The sequence below is a fragment of the Pinus tabuliformis genome, chromosome 3_1, assembly GCF_031772625.1.
Source record: "Pinus tabuliformis cultivar Carrire ecotype Pingquan chromosome 3_1, CPIR1, whole genome shotgun sequence".
In the NCBI taxonomy this organism is placed as follows: Eukaryota; Viridiplantae; Streptophyta; class Pinopsida; order Pinales; family Pinaceae; genus Pinus; species Pinus tabuliformis.
The window spans coordinates 710,274,358-710,292,464 of NC_142301.1; the positions used below are offsets into that span (position 1 = coordinate 710,274,358).

Sequence of the window (18,107 nt, forward strand, 5' to 3'; positions counted from 1 at the left end):
AAAGCTTACTCTACAAAGGATACTCTACTTGCAGAAAGGAAAAGAAGACTAAAATGTAAAGTAAACCTAGTAAACCCTACTTAACCAACTAATCCCACTTTTGCAGAAAGAAAGATGAAAACCATGAAATGAATGCCATTACCTACTCAGGAAGTAAACAACATCTACTCAAGCTATTTCTAGAAGTAAATGAGCAAAAAACATTTTTTTGGATTTTTATGTGAAATTGTCATGCATGTAATTTATTTATTTGTGAATGTGGCAGCGATTAGGTGGCGATGGAGGGCGGTTTTGGGACTTGAAAAGATGTAGGATGGTGTGGATGGGTCCTAGGAGGTCTTAGGTGGCCTTTTGAAGGCTGGGTTCGACAACTCCCATCCCAGCAAAATGATAAATAGAAGAACCATCATTTCAGCGAAAGAAGGTCAGAGAAGGGAATGTTGAAAGGAGACTATGAGAGAGGCTCTGAGCCATTCAGGGTTGTTGAGGAACAGTTATTAAAAATACAAGAAGAAATTTTCACATTTTCATCATGAGAAATCACAATAATCAGGGTATAGGTTATGACAGAGGTCCAGCAGTTGCAGGTTAACTTATCTTCAGTTGTCATGTACCAATTTTCTCCAACGAAAGGTGTCTCAATCCTTCAACCATTGCGCGAACCACCAAAATTTCGTTGAGTTGCTAGCAATGTCATTTGTCTTGCTTTACATCATTTATAGAGGAGTACTTTCAGACTTCAGTATTAGATAGGTCGGCTTCATGGTGTAGTTCATCCTTCCTTTATGTATGAGTAGGGAGTCTAGATGGTATGGTTGCTACACTTAGAGATCTGACCCTTCAACTTCCTCCAGCAGAAATACTTCAAAATTACGATCCTTGCAATGCTTCAAGAAACTATCCTTACAAGGATAACTCTACCAAGTGTACAAGTCAACCTTCTATATAATAATGGTGTATTAGGATTGGATCTTTATCATACCAGCTACCACAGGTTTGAGACTGTCACTACGGGTTCGGATCACCACAGACCTTCGTATCACCTCAAGTTCGGTCTGCTAGCACAGAATTCAGATTTTTTATAGAATAATCACTGCTAAAGGGAGATCAGGTTTCACAAATTTGGATGTCACACAGGATGATTCAACAAGGGAAAAGAGTCGTCGTTGAAGAGGAAAAGAAACGGTTGGAGGCAGAGTGCACACAACTTAGGAGTCTCGTTAAAGACCTCGAAAGAAGAGCAGTGAAAACACAGAATGGTGAAGGAAATGAGGAACCCATAGCAGTTGTTGTCATTATGGCTTGCAATTGTGCTGATTACTTGGAAAGAACAATTAAATCAATTCTAAAGTATCATGGACCTGTGGCTTGAAAGTTTCCCGCTTTTCATATCACAGGATGGCCCAGATTATTCAGTGAGAAGCAAAGCTTTGAGATACACTAAGTTCGAATATATGCAGCACCTGGATTTTGAACCAGTACGAACTGAAAGGCCAGGAGAGTTGACTGCTGATTACAAAATAGTGAATCATTATAAATGGGCCTCAGAAAGCAGTTGTTCAGGATGCTGAATTGCTCTATCAATAAGACTTCTTCCTTGGACTAGGGTGGATGCTGACAAAGACTGTGTGGGATGAGTTGGCTCCAAAATGGCCCATCTAAATGAAGAAAACAAATGAATCAAGGATGAAATTGGCCAGCGTGGTGCATAGGATGACTAGTGCGACGCACATGGGCCTCGCGGCGCACTGGGCGCGATCATCCAGTGCAAAATATACACTGGCGCAGCGCACATGGCGTGCGCGGCACACATGGAGAATGGCGCGGCGTTCAGGCCCGAAAGCACTAAATTTTGCCTTTTTTCCCTCAAATTGTGTAAGGAATTCGCCACTTAGCACTGGAATCACCTTACCATTTGTGGTTGGTATTGGGGTTGCTTATGTGCTTAGGGAAACAATTTCGAAAGGTGTGGGATATCGACAGTTCCTCATATTCATGGGTGTATAGATGTCTATCACCACGTTCCCGGTACTTGCTAGGATACTTGCAGAGCTCAAGCTTATCACCACCGATATGGGATAGATGGCCATGACTGAAGCTGCTGTGAATAACGTGGTTGCTTGGGTTCTTCTGGCCGTTGCCATTGCCCTTTCGGGAACAGACAAGAACCTGGTCATACCAGTCTACGTTCTGCCTTGTGGCTTAGCATTTGTTATTTTCATGATGGTGGCCGTGAAGCCAGCCATGGCCTGGATTGGCCATCGTTCATCTGAAAATCAACCGGTGAGCGAAGAATGCGTTTGCTTTACACTTGCGGGAGTGCTAGCAGCTGGATTGGCAACGGATGTAATTGGGATACACTCAATCTTCGGAGCTTTTGTGTTTGGTTTGACGATTCCGAAAGACGGCCCATTCGCAGGGATGCTTATTGAAAAGATTGAAGACTTTGTGTCTGTCTTGCTGCTGCCATTGTATTTTGCCTCCAGTGGTTTGAAGACTAATGTCACCACGATTCATGGGAGCACGACTCCTGGTTTGCTTGTTTTGGTTATGGTGACCGCCAGTGCTGGGAAGATTCAGGGTACGTTTTTAGTGGCCATAGCCCACAAAGTGCCCTGTCGAGAAGCAATGACTTTAGGATTCTTGATGAACACCAAAGGATTGGTTGAGTTGATTGTCCTCAACATCGGAAAGGATAGGAGGGTCCTGAATGATGAAGTATCTGCGATCTTGGTGCTCATGGCTCTGTTCACCACATTCATCACCACCCCTTTAGTAACAGCTACATACAAGCCAGCGCACGAAGGGTACCTGATTATTGGGTGTATGATTCATAAAAGAAGATGGGTTTTGTTGTGCTGAAGAGTCAAGGGGCGACACGCTTGTTATAGACAATTTTGTGCCTTACAGCAACAGGCATGAATTGTCAATAATCCAAGGGATCCAAAGTTCCCTAAACATGATGTTCTTACCCCTAGAGGAACAAGGTCAACAAACCAACAGCTCTCAGATCAGTTCTCCACCTGAAAATACTCAAAAACAAGCAATCCTGAAATCAAAGCAGGTGCTCCACTAGGCTTCTGCGCTGAAACACAACTCCTCCATGGTGTACCTGCGTTGCAAAGCAGGTAGAACAAAGGCCACCTGCGTTGAGCGAGTTTGGACATGTGGCACACTGAGTCATTGCTCTGGAATCTTCCAAAAATGACACTTGGATCAGGGATTTCGCCTTGTGATGAGTCAAAGGCTCTGTTTCTCCAAGTGGAAGCAAAGTTCTCCAAGTGGACTCAAGAACTGAAGATCAACTGAAGAGAGAGAGGACACAAGGTAGCTACACATCAGTTGCAAGCTGACTCATCCTTTCTCAATTCATCTATATATTGAGCTCTCTCCTATGAGCTCAGGAGGCTGGAATTTTGTGCAAAGTAATGATATGCTGTTGGTTTCACTATAGAACTATTGGGTGATTGCTTGAAGGAGGTGAAGAGGAGAAATTCTTTCTGCTGGGAGGTGTTGCTGGATTGGAGCCTTCAATGGTTGTAACCTTCTCAGAACTTTACTTCTTCCATTAATAAAAGCTATTGAGGTTCTTCTATATGCAGTTGTTTCAATGATGTATTATGATGATTGTATATTTGATTTATGCTAATCCTTGAATCAGTTATGAATGCATGCTTCTTGTAGTTTCCTTCTTTGTTATTTTGCAGGATCTCATTGTAGCTGGGCCAGCAAAAGAGCAAAGAGCTAAGAGCAAGCAGCAAAGAGAAGAGATTGGAGCAAATATTAAGCGCAAGGCAACGGTTAGTGCATTTCTTCATTCTCTCTTACTTTCATAAAGAAGTAAACCTTAAGTAGTTTTCTTTACAGTTGTTGCTGAGGTACTATCACCCTTAGAGTGGGATAGGGTCATCCGAATCGGATACTTTTCCCTACAACAAACTGGTGACTCCGCTGGGGATCGTATCTGTTTGATTGTTTGTAGTATTTTGCTATTCATTTCCTGAATAAAAGAGTACTAAATTGAAAAGCTTTTGACTATATCAAAAGCGAAGTAGAGGGCAGCTACTCTGGCTCATTTCTGAGCCTGTTCATGATTTGAAGAGCTGATCTACAAGGATCCTTGTAAGCTCTTAGTGATAGCTTTTCATCCTCCTAATCATCCCTTTGTGTGTGCTTGACTGATTGCTTCTGATTTGAGCAAAAACTGTGCATTTTTGAGAAAATTGTGACCCGGAAACTGAGAAAACGCAACTTTCGTTTTCCAAAGCAGGTGGTACACAGGCTACCTGCGCTGAGAGCCAGACTGGCTGTGCAGCACCTGCGTTGGCCCAATTTTGCCTAGGGCAGTTGGGGTTTCCTCCCTTTTTCTTGCTTGTTTTCACTATAGATTTGGCTGCCAGTTACCAGTCTTGTACCTGTTCTGAAACCAATCTTACTTCCCATCATTCCGCCTCTGTTATATAACGAAATTGTACTTGTTCTTTTGTATTTCTTACGTCATTTACAATTTCCCATAACGAAAGTAGACTAGTCTTGCTTTGGCCTCCTAGATCTGAACCTGTGTTAGGCATTTTGCTGGTCTAAAGAGTTAGCTTGTTTGCTGTCCATAGCTGATTAGTCTTTTTACTTTCGTCATTATGGTTTGATTTCATGTATTTCCAGTGATTAAACAAGTAAATCTTAAGGTGTCTTTTGATTTTGGACAAACTTGTTTGTTTTCGCTTTAAATCGAAATCAAAGTTATATAACAACTTTCTTTTTGTAATACATCAACATTAAGAAAGGGAAAAGAAAATACATGCATTGTGCATTTTGCATTTGACTGTTTACATGCTGATTTAGGAAATTTTGCATTAGTGTGTGCTCTATGATCTGTGTGAAAAGATTTGCCTTTCTTCTCCTCAGTAGTTAAGATTTTCAAAGTTGAAAGATTGAAAAGTTTGCTTCTCATCTTAGACTGCATTCAGGAATTTGTTACATACATCTCGTGGTGATCCTTAAAGGCAAACTGCTAAGCAAGATCAACATTAAAATAAATTCAATTTACATAACAACGCTTTGTAACATAACGTAAACACATAGAGGTCTAGGTAGAGACGTGTTCCGGCGTCGTTAAACATAGTGACTGTCGATCTCTACGAAGGTGGGTGATTCCTCCTGAGAGTCGGTGGCACTAATACGGACTTGTGCTCCCACGTACCGTCGCGTATATATTGGGAGACCCCTATAGGAACAAAGCCTTTATCCATAGGAAGCCGTGTCGGCCGCCCTACTGATCGCGATGCAGTGAACACAGCATTCACGAAGATCGACCACCCGTACCGTAAAACGTATTCTGTGGTTTCGCGAAAAGTTTGGCACACCCTCTGCCTAGAACTCCAGAGCAGTTTCTTTTGGCCTTTTTCAAACTCTATAACTGAAAAAGTCCATCCGAGCATTTGTCACTTCGGGCTCGTTAAAACATCGAAGGGGACTAGAGTCATCTTTAGCTTTTTCTCGACTCTTAAAACATGAAAAAGCAAAGTTGTGTCTAAAGCGTCGTTAATAAAATTTATTTTAAACAGAACATAATCACCTCTTATTCCCACGTTGATCTTTCAGTTGAAAAGTATGGAGCCCACCACCAAGGAAGTCACCTTAGTGGAAGTCCCAATCCCTTCTCCTCTTGGGGAGATGTTGGTGCGCCTCATATGGCCACATTGTCCCTTCCAGGATTGACAATTGGCCTACCTGTATGGCTCTTTTCAACTAATGTAGTTCAAATCGCCACAAATCCTGAGCAGTCGAATCAACAGTCAGATCAGTCTAGAGCTGCCCACCAGCCTTCCACTTCTTACATTTCTTCCTCTGATCCTTCATCTTCACAAGGTAGAGCCGGAAAAAGTCAGCCTCCCATGGAGAAGAAGGAAAAGAAGAAGAAAGAAAAGAAGCAGAAGGGGCCTATGGCGAAGGCGACTGGGGGCAAGCAAAAGACATCTGACAAAAATCCACACACTGCACCGACCGGGCCTAAATCGCCATGTGTCATTTGCAAAGGGACCCACTTCCATCGTGATTGTCCTTGTATTCCCCGGATACTAAGGGACTGGTCCCCCAGGTTGCACAATCCGGTAGCATCAACCTCTGGTAGTCATGTTGATTGCAATCCGTCAACTAGCGAGAGTGAAGGACGAAAAGGGAGACCAAGATCACCCTGTATGTTGTGTGAAGGTGATCATGCCATCCACCGATGTCCATTCTTAGATGAGGCGAAGAGAGTTTTGGAAGATCGTCCGGTATCACCGTTACGACTTCCTCCTGGATACCAAAAACTCGCGCCAAGTCCCTCGATAGTTGAAAATCCAGCTGGCCCGCTCAAGTGGTCAGCTGAAGTGTCGGTCATTGAGAATGAACCTGCTGAATCCAGACCAGACGAAATTCTAAAGGTCGAAACGGCAGTTGACCCGGTTCTTCCTTCAGAGGTTTCATCCTCAAATGACACCGTCGTTGAAGATTCATCTTCAAATGACACCCTCACTGAAGAGAATAAGGATGACACCGTCCAGATTCTTTTCATCAACACAGACTCTGATGAGCATCAGGGCAATGCGCCCATTCCTTTATCGCAGGAAGGAACATCGTCAGGGTCGTATCCGGCCGTGTATTCGGTCCCACCACCGAGCAACCTAGTTGTATCCTTTGATTGGAATCAATTAGGCAGACCCCGGTTACCATCCAGTATACCATTCAGAATCATTGTCCAAATCTATAGAATGGTAATGGCTGGAACCATCATTGATGAAGGGGCATCTGTGAGTATCCTTTCCTTTATTGCTTGGAAAGCACTGGGTTCCCCGACGCTTTTACCTGAGATGAGAAATCTATCAGGATTTGATAAAGGAGCCAGTCGCCCATTAGGGATTCTCCCCAATGTTCCCATTACATTGAGGAAGAAGACAGTTCATATGAATTTCATGGTCGTCCAAGGACCCTTGGATTATAACCTACTCCTTGGACGGGACTATATATATTGCATGGGAGCTATAGTCTCCTCACTCTTTAGAGTAATGTGTTTTCCACACGAAGGAAAGATGGTCAAGCTCGTAGACCAACTTTCATTACTGGGATCTCGCATCGCAAATAGTCAAATACCAACCCTAAACGGCTTATTCACCCAAGAAATGCCTCCACCCCCGGTTCTACTTCCCGATGAATGCGAGTGATTCGGTAAGATATAACTGGGACCCAGGGGGCATGCACCCTGGCCTGCCTTGGGCAGAGGAAACCTTGGGTATAAAGTTAATTTCCGCAGAAGAATAGACTAGTCCGTACCCCGTCCGAAAAAGGAAGAGAGGGTTGTTCTAGAATAAAGTTCTTTTGTCAAAGTTATGTGAGTGGAAGAATCGCTCCCTTTGTCTAAAAAATAGGCTCTCCTAAGGGAGGAGATCCATTTGTGGCGGCAAGTAGCCACCATCTTTGAATGTCAAGCCTCACCCATTAAAACATATGTTTTGAAGGATAAGTAGGGGCAGTCTCCAAAGAAAGAGATGAAATTGCTGCAACAAGTAGTCACCATCCTTAGCAACCTAATGATAGGCACCGCCGAAAAGAGAGTTTAGTTTGCGGCAGCAAACAAAACCATTTTTCGGATAATAAGTAAGAGGACCTCCCTCCGTAACACCAATGTTTTATCTGTTGCGATCTTGAAAAACCTAAAAGTGAACTGATGGGAAGACAAGTACCGTCGGCACCGAAAAATAACGAGAAGACAAGTATCGTTAAAAATATAGCAAGACGACAAGTAGAAAAACGGAGGTGGGACGGAGGAGGGGTAGCCTTGAAATTATATTTTATACCTGGGGGCATGCAAACCTTTTGGAGTGCAAGCTAAGAGCGGTTATTTATCTGCTTTTTTGGATTAGTTGTTTCTGAACTAGCATGAAAAAAGGATGTGGGGCAAAAGTCAAAACTTGCCAAATTGGAGTAGCTAGTGAGGTATAGCTCCTTAAATAAGAATACCTCACCTGAGGCGTTCCTTGTATTATGACTAGTATAATCGAGCAGTTTTAGCACACAGTTCATGCTCGTTAAAAAATAAACACAAGATTCGAGCAGTTTTAGCAATGTTCATGCTCGTTAAAAAATAAACATAAGTTGTGAGCAATCTTCCCCTACAGTTCAAGCTCACCCAGAAAAAATGAACCGGTAAATAACCTTGGTAAATGTAACCTTTGACTGCCATATTAAAAGCCATTGGTCGTGTTTATATACCATCACCTCCATCCGTTCATTTGGCCAATCGTTCATCTCCATATGTTTGTTTACCCATTTTGAGGAACAGCTGCGAAGAGTGATTTCACTTAGCCATCCTTGTGACACTGCCGTGATTGGAATATTCCAACCTGTACCTGGAATCTGCTGCTATCCCTGTTTATCACTCGTTCCTCGAAAGACGAGTCTTCTTTGAGCTCTTTTCACTGACTCGTAAAATATGAAAAGTTTGCCGAGTTTTGGCCTTCCAGCTCGTTAAAGCGACCGGAAGAGCTATCCCTCCTCTAGATTTTAATCTTTTTGGACCTGAGGGATTATTGCACAAAAAGATCGAGCGCTTGTTTTGTTCGGCTCGTTAAAGGAATCGAAAATTCATCCCTTTTGTATTGTTTTATACTTTTTCGGACTTAAGGGATTAGATGACGAAAAAGGAATTTTGGAGTTAACTTTCCGTACCTTTTCAGACTCTCTAAAAATGAAAAGGACCGAGTTTTCCTTGTCGTTAGACTCGTTAAAATGATTAAATAGCGACAAACTTGTCTTTAGACGAGAACGAGTTTCCCTATCGCTAGGCTCGTTAAAACATAGCGATGGGCTTGCCCGAAGGGCAGGTTATAGAACAAGCATATGTTATCCTCCTCAAGCTTGACAAAAATAAAGAGGTACTGGTCAGCAATGACTGGGGAAAAATTGGGAGAACCTCACAGCATTAATGGTAGCAAGTCGCTCTTGAACATGACACTTTGTCCTCCGTATCACATCGGGTTGGGTTGTTTCATTCACCGGTCTCATAACCATGGTCCTCGCCACACCATCCACATTTGGGGTAATGCTACCGATCCATCACATCAGTGTCGTTATATGTTCAAGAGATGTTGTTCTGCAAAGAGTCAACCGTGTCCCATCCACGGCCATACATTGTCCTTCATCCATTTCATGACCGCCACCCTGAATCATACATCACAGTTTGTTTTCACCTCATCACAATCATTAGCTCCGTTCCGTGTCACTGATGTGGGATTCATTAAAGCCCTCCTTTGACGGATCGCTCCTTGTCGACATCAGCTCATTATCCAAGGAGTTGATCTAGGAACAACCCCTTCAGTACTTTGAAACTTGCATGCCTCAATGGCAAGTTTCTCACTTCCGGCGACAGGTATACATCAATGACCTTCGACCAGAAGATTTTGCATGGTGGTCGACGCCAAGTCCTTTATTCCCACCATGTGAATTGTACTGCCGTACCTTGAGGGTCATCATCCTTATCGGTGATTCCTCTCGCGCTTGTTAACGGTTTACATCATTGACCGGTAATCAAGCGATGTCTTTCCATGTTCGACTTCAAGAAATTCTCACATGGATCGACTTGTACATCGAGTGAAGATCGGAAGAGATTGAAGACCCCGGATCTAGTTTCATCCATCCGGGCTGCGATATATATTCAGGATATTAAGACATTTGATATGTACATCATTGCAGCAGATGATCATCCTTCTCAAAGGATGATAATTTCAGTAGAGAATTATCAGTCTACAATCAGACGATCGTCTGTTCTATGTACCAAAATGTGTTTATAAAGCTGAGCATGGGAATGCCCGCCTCAGCTAGATCATGAAAATGTATGAAAAATAATGTATTGTATTGTATCTTATTACAGGACACTTCTCAGCAGATTGAATGAACTTCGGATCCTCCCAATAAAGCATTTCACCCGATAAACGACCTCATACTTTAGGGGGCATCTGTTATAGACAATTTTGTGCCTTACAGCAACAGGCATGAATTGTCAATAATCCAAGGGATCCAAAGTTCCCTAAACATGATGTTCTTACCCCTAGAGGAACAAGGTCAACAAACCAACAGCTCTCAGATCAGCTCTCCACCTGAAAATACTCAAAAACAAGCAATCCTGAAATCAAAGCAGGTGCTCCACTAGGCTTCTGCGCTGAAACACAACTCCTCCATGGTGTACCTGCGTTGCAAAGCAGGTAGAACAAAGGCCACCTGCGTTGAGCGAGTTTGGACATGTGGCACACTGAGTCATTGCTCTGGAATATTCCAAAAATGACACTTGGATCAGGGATTTCGCCTTGTGATGAGTCAAAGGCTCTGTTTCTCCAAGTGGAAGCAAAGTTCTCCAAGTGGACTCAAGAACTGAAGATCAACTGAAGAGAGAGAGGACACAAGGCAGCAACACATCAGTTGCAAGCTGACTCATCCTTTCTCAATTCATCTATATATTGAGCTCTCTCCTATGAGCTCAGGAGGCTGGAATTTTGTGCAAAGTAATGATATGCTGTTGGTTTCACTATAGAACTATTAGGTGATTGCTTGAAGGAGGTGAAGAGGAGAAATTCTTTCTGCTGGGAGGTGTTGCTGGATTGGAGCCTTCAATGGTTGTAACCTTCTCAGAACTTTACTTCTTCCATTAATAAAAGCTATTGAGGTTCTTCTATATGCAGTTGTTTCAATGATGTATTGTGATGATTGTATATTTGATTTATGCTAATCCTTGAATCAGTTATGAATGCATGCTTCTTGTAGTTTCCTTCTTTGTTATTTTGCAGGATCTCATTGTAGCTGGGCCAGCAAAAGAGCAAAGAGCTAAGAGCAAGCAGCAAAGAGAAGAGATTGGAGCAAATATTAAGCGCAAGGCAACAGTTAGTGCATTTCTTCATTCTCTCTTGCTTTCATAAAGAAGTAAACCTTAAGTAGTTTTCTTTACAGTTGTTGCTGAGGTACTATCACCCTTAGAGTGGGATAGGGTCATCCGAATCGGATACTTTTCCCTACAACAACGCTACATGAATTCTTCATTTCAAACATCCTTTCATATTCCTTACTTCAGAAATGCTGACTATCACATGCCCACAACTGAGAAATGATATACCCTCAAACAGTATTTCGTTGGCTCCACAGAACTTGTTTTATAAAGTCCAGTGTAGCGATGCCGACGTTTCAAAAAAAAACTTGACCAAATCATTTGGATTGGGCACATATGATTTTTTTTATACAACAGGAACAAGCTCAGCAACCATTGCAGATGCAGCTACAACTTCCATTAGTACTTCTGAAAGATATATCAGGCGAAACACTTCTATAACCCAGTGACAAATACAGTAAGGAGTAAATGAAGAGTATCACAATGTCTGTGCTGCAGATTCAATTAGCTCGAAGGGTATGTTTGAAACTTATTCAGAGAAAGAGGTCCTTGTGGGCATTTCATGGCACTTGTTAATACTGATGGATCTGGCGCTAATTATAAAAATTGGTTTTAAACGGAAAAAGAGAAGGTGAAAGGTCAAAATCCCAATTAAATGAAGAATACCTACCATAGTGGAAAAATAGGAAACGATGGTCTATTTGTGACTTCAGTTACAATTTCAAGGGATTCACACCTACAGATGTCACTTTTTCAGATCCGAGCAAAATGTAACGCTGCTCCTTTAGCGATGGATGGCTTTTCATCTTCAGTTAGTAATGATTAAATCATCCCATATTCTGAGTCGATTCATTTTTTGATAGAGTGAGTCTATTTATTGTATAGAAATTTTTTGAAAAAGGTTTCTGAGTTCTGGCAAACAGTGGGAGAGCTGTGAAGGAAAAATTCACTGTACAATTTTTTGATAGGGATTTAATGAAAAGATACAACTCTGACTCCTGAGATTCTTGTGGTGTGAATTCAACATTTGTCTTTTCCGTTGTTTCATATGTAGCTTGTTATGTTTCCATTTTATTTCATAATCATTCCTAAATGAATACTTTTAAGTGAGAAAGGCAGAATCCAGTTTGCTGCTCTGCCTTGGGAAGGTATTCATGTTTTGTGTTTTCTTTTGTTTGATAAGGATTCATCCATTGCCCTTGTCAACCTCTCAGCATTCTTTTCATTCCATATAATTTCAAAATTGAATGCTAAATTTATTGCCTGTCTTGCCTCCTTAGATAATCTGTGTCTTGGATTTCATCTCCCTGCTCATGCTATTCTCAATCCCACGCTGCCCAGAAAACCCAGTCATTTATCAAATTACCCCTTTCCTATCCATTTACTAGCCTAAAATCAGTTCCCATTTTTAGTCATCTCCTGTCCTCGTAGGGCTAGCTACGAGGCTGAGCTTGGTTTGATGTTGCCTCGAGTTTCACCTTCTTTTAGCCTGAGGCAGATTCGAGCGCTAACATATTGGCGACCATACTGGGGAATGAAATGGTTTACTTGTAGATTGTTTTGCCCCAGTACATATCTCAAGTTCAGAGCTGATTGTTGATAGTGAACAACGATCAAACATAAGAAGACGACTGAAATCATTCACTTGGTGACTCCATTCACTGAAGAATCCGTGCAATCAATCCTTCATGGTGACTCCACTGCAGAGGGATTAATAGCTTTGAGGTTTCTTAATATGGATCGGATTGCAAGAAGATACGCTCCCATGAGTCGAGATCACATCCCAGGTTTCCCAAATAAAATGCCCAAGGTAGTTGGTCAAAGAATTTGCCTGTTCAGAAATGTGGAAGGTAATGACACTGCTCTTCATCTGGTGAAATTTCACATTCACGTGCATAAATTAAAGATCGATTTTCCTGAAGACTGTTTGATGAAAATGTTTATGGCCACTCTAGAAGACGAAGCCCGATCTTGGTATGAAAGCTTGCCACCTGCTTCCATTTATTGTCTAAAGGATTTTCATTCGATATTCTTTGAGAAGTATAAAGAAACTTATCCATCATTAAATCTAGTTCATGATTGTTGCAAACATGCTTCTACTTTTATTGAAAGCCTTGAAAAATATTACGAAGATGATAATTTCATGGATGATGAAATCATGGAAGCATTGTATGAAAATCTGTTTCAGTAGTCTACGGAACTCCTAGAGGAAACTTTGCAGCAGGATCAAAATCAGCAGGTTAAAGATTTCCACATGACTGAAAAGGATCAAAAAGGAAGTCCTATTTCAGATCTGGTTGAAATAAAAGAGGATACGCAGGAAAATGATGTTCCAATCTCAGAAAATGATGATGATAAACCAGATCGAGAGACGGATTGTGATGAGGAAAAATATGTTGTTCCAGATCTCATAGAAGAGAATTGTCTTGTTGAGGCTGCCTCAAATGAGGAAGATAGAGTTACAGGCCTAACTGCCCTCATCTCATCAGAACACAGCCTTCCTACCAAGGTAATCCAGTCTATGTATGAACAACAAAATGAGACCTTCGTTCAAGTAAGCGAAAAGGTTCCTTTGGATGAATCTTTAGTAGATAGTAGAAATGTCATTTGTGTGCTTCAAGAATCATATGAAGTTTCTCTTCTTGTGATTAATGAATGTAATAAGGAACATGAAAACCTGGTTGTCATATCATATGAAGATGACCTATAGCACATTCACACCACAGAAGATTAAAACATTCAAGATTTCCATTCAGATTCCTCTTCATATGTTTCATGTGTTGAAATGTTTTTCCAAGAAGATATCTGCTCATCTACCTGTTCAGAGTTTTTTGAAGCCCAGGAGCATACTTTTACTGAAGTGCATGATGAAGAAAGTTCAGAAATTGAAGCAAAGGACACCTTGTTTCTTCAGCAGGAAGAAAATCTTCATGTTTTTCACGATCCAATGGTAGATTTATTGCAGTCAGCAGTGAAGGTGATCATTGTAGTGTCCAATGATGAAGGAGATCAGGTTAAATTAGCTTTTTGGATGCCCAGTTACAAGTATCTACTGTTGAACAGAAGATCTGATAGGAAAAATCAGTCAAGAAGCCATCTTCTTGATTGGTTACATTGGCATTTTGATATAGTTTGATCGTATATGGCCTTGTAAGAAACATAGGTGGCCATGCAATGCCACCAAGCTTTAAGTTTTAAGTCCAGGTCTTTTCCATTTTGAGTTAGTTTGTTAGAGTCAATTTTCTCACTCATTTCAGTTTGCATTGAGTTAGTTTGATTCAAGTTTCAACCAATAAATTGAGTCATGTTGGTTTGTCGGAATAATGGACTCCATAACCCAATGGACGAAGGCACTGTCTAGCTCTCCTAGAGATCTGATGTTCTTGGCACCTCCACGGAGTGGGAGCTGCCATCCCAATTGGAGCCAATGTTAGACTCAGTCTTGTCAGTCCTCTGTCAGAGTCAAATTCACCAAGGTTCATTTCTCGTCATTTGCAGTCATCAAATACCAGTTTGGTCAAAAAGAGTCATTTTAATCCTTGAGTCCAGGGTTTTGTCTCCAGAAGTGTTCACTAACGCCTGTAGGCCTAAGAGAGCTTAAATAATGTTTCACTTCAAGATTCACATTATTAATAATGCTGAAGAACATTCCTTCTTGAAAACTCTGTTTTGAAGAAGAATTATTAAGTTTGTTTAATACATGATTGATAAGGTTTTACAGTTCTTCAGGCAGCCCTGCCATCTTGCTGGGTTCAACAACTCCCATCCCTGCAAAACGATCAACAGAAGAACCATCATTTCAGCGAAAGAAGGTCAGAGAAGGAAATGTTGAAAGGAGACTATGAGAGAGGTTTTGAGCCATTCAGGGTTGTTGAGGAACAATAAAAATAGAAGAAGAACTTTTCAAAGTTTCATCATAAGAAATCACAATAATCAGGGTATAGGTTATGACAGGGGTCCAACAGTTGTAGGTTAACTTATCTTCAGTTGTCATGTACCAATTTTCTCCAACGAAAGGTGTCTCAATCCTTCAAACATTGCACGAACCACAGAAATTTCGTTGAGCTGCTAGCAATGTCATTTGTCTTGCTTTACATCGTTTATAGAGGAGTACTCCCAGACTTCAATATTAGATAGGTCGGCTTCATGGTGTAGTTTATCCTTCCTTTATGTATGAGTAGGGAGTCTAGATAGTATGGTTGCTACACTTAGAGATCTGACTCTTCAACTTCCTCCAGCAGAAATACTTCAAAATTACGATCCTTGCAATGCTTCAAGAAACTATCCTTACAAGGATAGCTCTACCAAGTGTACAAGTCAGCCTTCTATATAATAATGGTGTATTAGGATTGGATCTTTATCATACCAGCTACCACAGGTTTGAGACTGTCACTACGGGTTCGGATCACCACAGACCTTTGTATCACCTCAAGTTCGGTCTGCTAGCACAGAATTCAGATTTTTTATAGAATAATCACTGCTACAGGGAGATCAGGTTTCAAAAATTTGGATGTCACACAGGATGATTCAACAATGGAAAATAGTCTCTGTTGAAGAGGCAAAGCAACGGTTGGAGGCAGAGTGCACACAACTTAGGAATCTCGTTAAAGACCTCGAAAGAAGAGCAGTGAAAACACAGAATGGTGAAGGAAATGAGGAACCCATAGCAGTTGTTGGCATTATGGCTTGCAATTGTGCTGATTACTTGGAAAGAACAATTAAATCAATTCTAAAGTATCATGGACCTGTGGCTTCAAAGTTTCCTGCTTTTCATATCACAGGATGGCCCAGATTATTCAGTGAGAAGCGAAGCTTTGAGATACACTAAGTTCGAATATATGCAACACTTGGATTATGAACCAGTACGAACTGAAAGGCCAGGAGAGTTGACTGCTTATTACAAAATAGCGAATCAGTATAAATGGGCCTCAGAAAGCAGTTTGTTCAGGATGTTGAATTTCTCTATCGATCAGACTTCTTCCTTGGACTAGGGTGGATGCTGAAAAAGACTATGTGGGATGAGTTGGCTCCAAAATGGCCCATCTAAATGAAGAAAACAAAGGAATAAGGGATGAAATTGGCCAGCGTGGCGCATATGATGACTGGCGCGGCGCACATGGGCCTCGCGACGCACTGGGCATGATCATCCAGTGAAAAATATACACTAGAGCGGCGCACATGGCGTGCGTGGTGCACATGGAGAATGGCGCGGCGTACAGGCTCGAAATCACTAAATTTTGCCTTTTTTCCCTCAAATTGCATAAGGAATTCGCCACTTAGCACTGGAATTACCTTACCGTTTGTGGCTGGTATTGGGGTTGCTTATGTGCTCAGGGCAACGATTTCGAAGGGTGTGGGCTATGGACAGTTCCTCGTCTTCATGGGTGTATCGATGTCTATCACTGCATTCCCGGTACTTGCTAGGATACTTGCAGAGCTCAAGCTTCTCACCACCGATGTGGGACAGATGGCCATGGCTGCAGCTGCTGTGAATGACGTGGTTGCTTGGGTTCTTCTGGCCGTTGCCATTGCCCTTTCGGGAACAGACAAGAATCCGGTCATATCAGTCTATGTTCTGCTCTGTGGCTTAGCATTTGTTATTTTCATGATGGTGGCCGTGAAGCCAGCCATGTCCTATATTGGCCATCATTCATCTGACAATCAACCGGTGAGCGAAGAATGCGTTTGCTCTACACTTGCGGGAGTGCTAGCAGCTGGATTGGCAATGGATGTAATTGGGATACGCTCAATCTTTGGAGCTTTTGTGTTTGGTTTGACGATTCCGAAAGACGGCCCATTCGCAGGGATGCTTATTGAAAAGATTGAAGACTTTGTGTCTGGCTTGCTGCTGCCATTGTATTTTGCGTCCAGTGGTTTGAAGACTAATGTCGCAACGATTCATGGGAGCACGCTCTGGGTTTTCTTGTTTTGGTTATGGGGACTGCCAGTGCTGGGAAGATTCTGGGTACGTTTTTTGTTGCGATTGCCCACAAAGTGCCTTGTCGAGAAGCAATGACTCTAGGATTCTTGATGAACACCAAAGGATTGGTTGAGTTGATTGTCCTCAACATCGGAAAGGATAGGAGGGTCCTGAATGAAGAAGTATTCACGATCTTGGTGCTCATGGCTTTGTTCACCACATTCATCACCACCCCTTTAGTAACAGCTACATACAAGCTAGTGCACGAAGGGTACCTGATTATTGGGCGTATGATTCATAAAAGAAGGCGGGTTTTGTTGTGCTGAAGAAACAAGGGGCGACACGCTACATGAATTCTTTGTTTTAGATATCGTTTCATATTCCTTACTTCAGAAATGCTGACTATCACATGCCCACAACTGAGAATGATATACCCTCAAACAGTATTTCGTTGGCTCCACAGAACTTGTTTTATAAATCCAGTGCAGTGACGCCAACGTTTCAACAAAAGACATGACCAAATCATTTGAATTGGGCACATATGATTTTTTTTATACAACAAGAACAAGCTCAACAACCATTGCAGATGTGGCTACAACTTCCATTAGTACTTCTGAAAGATATATCAGGCGAAACACCTCTATAACCCAGTGACAAATACAGTAAGGAGTAAATGAATAGTATCACAATGTCTGTGCTGTAGATTCAATTAGGTCGAAGGTTATGTTTGAAACTTATTCAGAGACAGAGGTCCTTGTGGGCGTTTCATGGCACTTGTTAATACTGATGGATCTGGCGCTAATTATAAAAATTGGTTTTAAACGGCAAAAGAGAAGGTGAAAGGTCAAAAGCCCAATTAAATGAAGAATACCTACCACAGCCGAAAAATAGGAAACGATGGTCTATTTCTGACTTCAGTTACAATTTCAAGGGATTCACACCTACAGATGTCACTTTTTCAGATCCGAGCAAAATGTAACGCTGCTCCTTTAGCGATGGATGGCTTTTCATCTTCAGTTAGTAATGATTAAATCATCCCATATTCTGAGTCGATTCATTTTTTGATAGAGTGAGTCTATTTATTGTATAGAAAATTTTTGAAAAAGGGTTTTGAGTTCTGGCAAACAGTGGGAGAGCTGTGAAGGAAAACTTCACTGTACAGTTTTTTGACAGGGATTTAATGAAAAGATACAGCTCTGACTCCTGAGATTCTTGTGGTGTGAATTCAGCATTTGTCTTTTCCTTTGTTTCATATGTAGCTTGTTATGTTTCCAT

General features: G+C 41.6%; 2 pseudogenes; both read left to right on the forward strand.

The window, feature by feature from the left end:
• Positions 1 to 1,731: 1,731 nt before the first annotated feature.
• LOC149189193 (cation/H(+) antiporter 19 pseudogene) lies at positions 1,732 to 15,740 on the forward strand (annotated as a pseudogene).
• Positions 15,741 to 16,115: 375 nt separating this feature from the next.
• On the forward strand, positions 16,116 to 17,158 carry LOC149189194 (cation/H(+) antiporter 18 pseudogene; annotated as a pseudogene).
• The last annotated feature ends 949 nt before the right edge of the window (positions 17,159 to 18,107 follow it).